This window comes from Trichechus manatus, unplaced genomic scaffold (genome assembly GCF_000243295.1).
Source record: "Trichechus manatus latirostris isolate Lorelei unplaced genomic scaffold, TriManLat1.0 scaffold00009, whole genome shotgun sequence".
In the NCBI taxonomy this organism is placed as follows: Eukaryota; Metazoa; Chordata; class Mammalia; order Sirenia; family Trichechidae; genus Trichechus; species Trichechus manatus.
Window position 1 is genome coordinate 29,157,506 of NW_004443945.1, and position 7,546 is coordinate 29,165,051.

At 39.4% G+C, this 7,546-nt stretch overlaps 1 long non-coding RNA gene across 1 annotated transcript in view; it reads left to right on the forward strand.

Moving 5' to 3' along the window:
- The first annotated feature begins 11 nt into the window (after positions 1-11).
- LOC111819478 (uncharacterized) overlaps positions 12-7,546 on the forward strand; it is a 17,503-nt gene continuing 9,968 nt past the window's right edge. The window contains exon 1 of the long non-coding RNA XR_002823088.1: positions 12-503. This is a non-coding gene — a long non-coding RNA (uncharacterized LOC111819478). The remainder of the gene's footprint in view (positions 504-7,546) is intronic.

Here is a 7,546-nt window from a genome sequence, read left to right on the forward strand (position 1 = left end):
GAGGTCCGCAGGCCAACCCGACGGGGGCGGCGGCGGCGAGCGAGCGCCTGGGCCTCGGCTGGCACCCCGTCGGCCCCTCCGCGTGCGTCCGGCATGCGGCGAGGAGGTTAGCAAGGCCGAGGCCAGCGGATGCGCAGCAAGAGGGCAAAGGGATGAGAACGGAAGGAGCTGCTAACCTGGGCTAGCAGGACGGCGCGGGGAAAACCCCTGCGTACAGCGCGGCCTCTGCGACCGGAGCAACGCGGTGTCGCCCGAATCCGGCCGTGCAGGCCTCCGGCCGAGGACACCCCAGAAAAGTCGAGCTTCCCACCCCCTGGGAACCCACCTTCCTGCATTTTCTCGCGCTGCCCTGGGTGCAGATGTCCAGAACCCCCATGTGCTTTGCGCTGTTGATCCGCATCACAGTCGTCAGGGGAAACTCGCCAAAGCACAGGTGCCCGGCCGCATCCCAAAGGTTCTGATTATGGAAGCCGGCTTACTGAATGGGGTTAGCTTCTTTAAAAGTAAGTGGTTCTCAAACTGCAAGATTGTGGGAATCACTTGCATCGCTGGTGAAAAATCCTAATGCTCAGCCTCGCCCCAGACCTACGAGTCAGTTTAGGGGAGGAGAAATGGCAAGAACGCGTATGCGTATTGTTTAAGTTCTTCCGGATGATGGTGATGCAGTTGCTAGTTCGAGAAGCACTGAATAGTGAGTGTCCCTATTCGATGTTTGTCAAAAATTAAAGGGGGACAAAATAGGAGAAGAGATTGATTGCATATACTGTTCTACTGCTCCAAGTATTTTGCAGTTAAAATATAAGAGATATAAAAATATCTTTAAATTTTTTTTTAAAATATATTACAAAAAGACAAAAAACCGTTGCCGTCGAGTCGATTCCGACTCATAGCGACCCTATAGGACAGAGTAGACTGCCCCATAGGGTTTCCAAGGAGAGACTGATGGAAGGCCGACCTTTTGGTTAGCAGCCAAACTGTTAACCACTGTGCCATCAGGGCCTTCTTTTAAATATAGTTTTAAGAAATGTTTTCTTAGATTTTGCTCAGTGTTGTCATTGAACAAACTTGCCGTGTACAGGAGTTTTAAATTCTGTGGACCTTGAACGAAAATAGTAGGGCTCTTCCTGTCTCCAGGGTTATACAATATAAGCATATTTACCATCTTAAAAATTCTGTTTTTCTCTTCTCTGAACTATTGACAGTTTGACGCGTTCATTTTACTTTAATACTTTTTCCTAAAGTAAAGCATGAGGTTACTTTTCTGTTAGCATTCATAACATTATCCTTTTAAAGGACGAAATTCCTGAAAGCATATGCCAAGCAAATCCAGACAATCTAAATAATATCTAAAGCTTTAAGAATGTTTATAAGTATTTTGTATAAAATGTTATGGCCTTTGCTTCCACTTTGAGTTTTCTTGCATATTTCTGGATCAAATAATAAAGGGGGGCATATCAAATTTTAGGCTTAACCTGGTTTATATTTAAACCTTGTGAACTTGCTACATTGCTCATAGTTTACACTTGAGAATGTCTGCTGATAAACCAGGCCACACAGAAGATTTTTTTTCTTAATGCACATGAGGCATATCAGGGTTTTCATATTTTTATTTTGAAAGTTTAGGTGAGGTCTTATTTAAATATAAAACCCAGTGTTGGTAAGGTGGTGGGAAAACAGACATTCAGACATCGCTAGTGGAAGTGTTAAGTTGGTGTGTAATCCAAAACTGTGAGTCTCACATTCCCCTGCCTGCGTGATAGCACCTCAGTCCTCTTTCAGTGCGCCCCACAGTATTATTTAGAGTGGGGGCTTATCTCATACTAGTGACCATGCCAGTCCATGGTACTTTCTGGGCTTCCAGCATCACATGGTTGTAGAATTCTTACTGAACAACTCTTCTTACTGACATATTACAGTATTATACACATTAAATTATATGTAGTGACTAAGAGGACCTTCTCTGTTGATACCTGTACTCTGCCAGCTGTGTGATCTTCAGCATCTCTGGGACCACAAACAGGGTAACTCAAAACAACAGAAGTCCATTCCCTCACAGTTCTGGAGGCCAGAAATCTGAATTCAGTGTGTTGTGAGTGCAGTGCTTTCTCAGAAGGCTCCAGGGAAAGATCCCTCCTTACTGTTTCTAACGTCCAGGAGCCCCAGGTGTTTCTTGACCTGTGACAGCGTAACTCCAACCTCTGCCACCATCTTCACATGGCCATCTTCCCTCTGTGCCTGTCTCAGTGTCTCTTCTCTGAAGGCCACCACTTAGATTAGGACTCACCCTATTCCGGTGTCACCTCATCTTAACTAATTACATTTACAGCATCCCTATTTCCAAAGCCACCTTCACAGGTGGGCGGGGGTTTAAGACTCCAACATACCTTCTTAGAGGGGCACAATTCAACCCATGACAGAAAGATATGGAGTACAATATCATTATGTGCCAAAGTAAAGAGATACTACTTACTGTTGAAAGAACAGATAAGAGTTCAGGTATATTATTTAAAATGACAAATGCAAGCAGTGGAAAGCTAACAATAGTGATATATTAGGTATTGTGGGTAGGGTGATGTTTGGAGTGGTTTGAGTTAGTTAAATACTTATCTATCTTGGCACTAAGTGAGTGTCTAAGATCTAACGTTGATATATCAAGAATTCACATCATATCATATTATGTAGAGATGAGAGGGTAACTAAAAAGAATGAGATAAAGGAGATTTCCTCTGGAGAGCAACCTTGGAGGTTGGACCAATGAATCACAGGTACCACAGTCTCAGCCAGACTGAGTCCAGCACAACTAGATGGTGCCTGGCTACCACCACCAACTGCTCTGACAGGAATCACAATAGAGGGTTCTGGATGGAACTGGAGAAAAATGTAGAACAAAATTCTAACTCACAAAAGAAGATCAGCCTTACTAGTCTGACAGAGACGAGAAACCCCGAGAGTATGGCCTCTGGACACCTTTTGAACTCAGTACTAAAGTCACTCCTGAGGTTCACCCTTCAGCCAAAGATTAGACAGGCCCATAAAACAAAATGAGACTAAACGGGCACACCAACCCAGGGGCAAGGACAAGAAGGCAGGAGAGGACAGGAAAACTGGCAGTGGGGAACCCAGGGTCGAGAAGGGGAGAGTGCTGACATGTCGTGGGGTTGGCAACCAGTGTCACAAGACAATATGTGTATTGGATAATGAGAAACTAATTTGCTCTGTAAACCTTCATCTAAAGCCCAGTTTAAAAAAGAAAGATTGGAGGTAGGGAAGGATGGGCTGGGGTATGTTGCTTTTTGCTATCAGCCTACTTGAATTCATTCATTCATTCATCCTAAACTGTGCCAGCCACACATAAATAAAACAGACTACTGAAGATTTGGGGAAAGAGGATGTTTTCTGTCACAATAATGCAAAACATTTGACATTAAACAGTAAACATCCTTCTTCTCAAAAATCATTATTAGGCAATTAATGGCGATCATGTTGCTTCCTTGTCTCTCCCTTCTTACATTCTCATTCTCCAACTCAAAACTCTTCAGTAGTCAGACATCCACACACAGCTTTGTTTGTTGCTGTGAGGAACTCAGGGTTAGGGAAGTAAAGGAGAAATTTGGCCTGTCCCACTTTCCCCTCCAATGGAGTTGGGGAGAGGTTCCAGGATTTTTATTGAGGGGATTTGTGGTCTTGGAGTTCCAGGTAGTGACAATACTGAAGTGAGCTGGAGCAGCAAGGATTAGCATTCTGAGTAGATGGTCTACTCACATATACCAAGAGTAGTGGTTCTCTAGCATGGCTGCATTTTAGAATCACCCTAAGAACTTTTATAAAATACCAGTGCCCAGGCAGGATCACTCCCCTCCCACCAATTAAATTTACAATTCTGCTACATTGTAGTGAGGAAAACAATGTGAAGGGGCCTAAGGCAGGTGATTCAAAGTATTAGCATACAGTTAACATGCAATTTCTGCACAGTTGATGGAATTGGCAAAACAAATGACAGGTTCAAACCACTTTGTTAGGCATTTTAATTCTGATATTCATAATACAATTAAAGTCTAAGAACACTCGTTTCATTGTTATTATAATACCTAGTTATAGTATAAATAGAAAATGATTGATAAGTTAATTCAATGGCCAAAATCCCCCCTATACCCACACAGCAGTTTGCAGTTCAGGTTTTACCTCTTACTCTTCTCAGTTCTCCCATGCCATTCTCCAAAGATGCCAGGCAGGCCCTCTCCTTAGGACTTTTGTGTTGGCTGATCACTCTGCATGAAACACTTTCCCCACAGTATTCACATGGCTCCCTCACCTTCTGGAGTCGGCTCAAATACCACCTTAATGAGGCCGACCCTCATCACCCTGTTTAACACTGCAACCTGCACTCAACCCAAATTGGCACTCCCAATCTCCCTTACCCTGCTCTACTTTTATTGTAGCACTTACACTTTCTAACACATAATTTACCTCATTGTGTGCATTGTTTCATGTTTGTTTTCCTCACTACAGTGTAAGCTAAGAAGGCAAGGTTTTTTGTCTTGGTCACTAACGAAACTCAAGTGTCCGGAATAGTGACTAACACATAGTTTAAAAAAAAAAAAAACCTGTTGCCATCAAGTTGATTTGATTTTGAGTCATGGCAACCCCATGTGTTTCAGAGTAAAACTGCTCCATAGGGTTTTCTTGGTGATAATCTTTAAGCGGAAGGGGCGAGTCTGAGTGGTGCAAAAGGTTAAGCGCTCAGCTACTAGCTGAAAGGCTGGCAGTTGGAACCCACCCAGGGGCTCCTCGGAAGACAGGCCTGGCAATCTGCTTCTGAAAGGTCACAGCCTTGAAAACCCTCTGGAGATGTTCTACTCTGCATATATGGGGTCGCCATGAGTCAGAATCGACTCGATGGTAACTAACAGTAACAACAATCTTCATGGAAGCAGATCACCATGCCTTTCTTCCTCAGTGCTGCTGGTTAGGTTTGAACGGGCTTATCTTTAGGTTAGTGGTTGAGTGCAAACCAGGTAGCACTCAATAAGTATTTTTTGAACTTCGGCGGCCTCTTAAATATCATTTAGCTCATCAACTCCCTATAAGACGTGTTTAGCCATTTATGTAATATGTGCTTTTTATGTGTTAGCATTACACTGTTACATAAAGTCTTTGTGAAGTTATTAATCTCCCCAGGCAAACGTTCTGTCTCCCAGTAAAGCCGTCCGGATATCTGGACTGAGAACCAGAAGATCTGGGCTTTAATCTTGCCTTGTTAACTAGATAGATAATATCAGACAAGTTACTTTACCTCTCTGAGCCTCACTTATGTAACCTATAAAAGGAGATAGGTATAAATGAACTCCACGTTCTCTTCCTCTTCTATTATACAATATTTTATTACCAGCTGTGAGCTTGAAATATAGTAAGATATTAATGTTGTGTTGTTTTCTGTTTTCTTATCAAAGTAGTTAAACACGCACCTATTTCCATTTCTCAAGTTGAATTACTATAGTGGTTAAGAGCTGTAATCTCTGAAATCAGTTTGTCTTTATTTTAACTCTGCCTTAACTACTTATTAGCCGTATATCAAACAAGTTATTCAGCATCGATAAACCTCAGTTCCCTCATCTGTAAAATGAGAATAGCAATAGTGCCAATTTTAATAGGTATTGTTATATTTATTGTGAGATTAAATTAGATAATCCATGTAAAGGCACTCAGTACAGTGCATGGCTCATGGTAAGGGCCCAATAATTGTTAGCCGTTAGCTTTTAATGAAATATTTACCTTAGCAATATTTTCTGCTGTTTGGGTTCATAAGAAGTCAATAACATTTTAATTTCTTTTATAGAATTATACTTTTCTAATATCTCAGAAGAATATTAAATGTGAGGACAAGAAATAATGTCAGTGCCTTTATGAAATTATCCTATTTGGTGGCATAAATTTAAATTCTGAAACCTCTGGGGAAAAATGTAGGAAACGGGTCCTTTTTCATAAATAACTATGCCATGCATCTTAGAATTTCCCCTGACGTAATGGGCAAATATTCACTTCAGAGGACGGACTAGGTGGAAAGGATATCTGTAATTGTATTTATTTTAAGTGTTTTTTTAATAGACAAAATGGATTAAGGGAAGGTAATGCACTTTGCAAGATTCTGATTGGATAGGACTATACAGTACCAACAAAGTGATGTAGCAATATTTAAATCAAACAAATAAACTCTGATCTATTAAAGAAAACTAAAGCAATACATTTTTCTTCAGTCAGTGTTCTTGATAACTTTGCTAATAAAGGCTTAGCTATATCAACCAAATAGAATCTCACTCTGGCACTACATAAATTGGAAAGAACTCTAAAACTAACACATCAGTGAAAATTAATGAATTGAGGAAGGGACCCTTCCAATACTAACTTTGTACTGTCTTGATGTATTAACCTAAAATTCATTGATTTCTTTAATATGCAAGTTTTTCTAATATTTCATTATATTACTGCTTCTTGTGAGTTCTAATTGAGTTTATTATTACCGTATCTTTATAATTACATTTACTTCTATCATGGATACAAAGATAATAAGCATTCTTTCTTTTTTTCCCTTAAAATAGTGACTGAATTTTATTTGGTTTCTGAATGTTCATCATTCATAGAGTACTGTAAAGTTACCCTTTTCTTCTTTCAAAAGGATCAAACTTGTACTTTGAACCTAAATTTGCTATTGAGATACACAGTATTTGATAATACTTTATTATTATCTGACATCTAATTGTAGCCAGTAAAACTATTTTGGCAGTAGAAAAAGAGGTTACTGTCTATAATAAATTCATGAACAAAAAAAGCAGAAATCTCAGCCAATAAGTATACTCTGAAGCTGATTTATAGAAAATACTTTGCTTGATTTTTAAGTCAAAGCTGCATTGGTCATGCAGGTTATAAGCTACTTAGCAAGTATCTTATTAATATATATCCTTTTTCAAAAATGATTGAATTAAAACAAAACAGAAAACTGTCAGAGTTTAATGTATACATGGAAATAAGAAATGAAACAATGAGATTAAAATGAGCTTCATTTTAAGGGAAGGTTTATACCTGGCAGTGATGAAGTGTGGTAGTCAGTTAAGAATAAAAAGAGACATACAAGACGTATAAGAGGCTAGAAACACCTGGAAGAGAAAGTCATGTTGATATTGAATAGAGGTGATTTTGAACAAAACAATATGTAATGTGATGCTTAACAAAACTTAACAGTAATATGATACTGTCCTCATCTTTCCACTTCATTAGGCAAGATATATTTGGTACTACATGAAATATTCTACATTTTAACTTGTTTCCAGTGTGACAGTCAGTTTGCTTTATTTTTCATAAAACCTTCTTCCTCATTTATTTATCTTTGTTTTTAAAACACTCCATGTCTACTTTCAAATTAAATTTTACATTTCTCTCTAAGGTCAACTGCCTGTTAGTTGTAACATATATGTCAATACAGACATATATACATAGACATATATATATATATAGATATATAGATATATATATATACAAAAAACCCATTGCT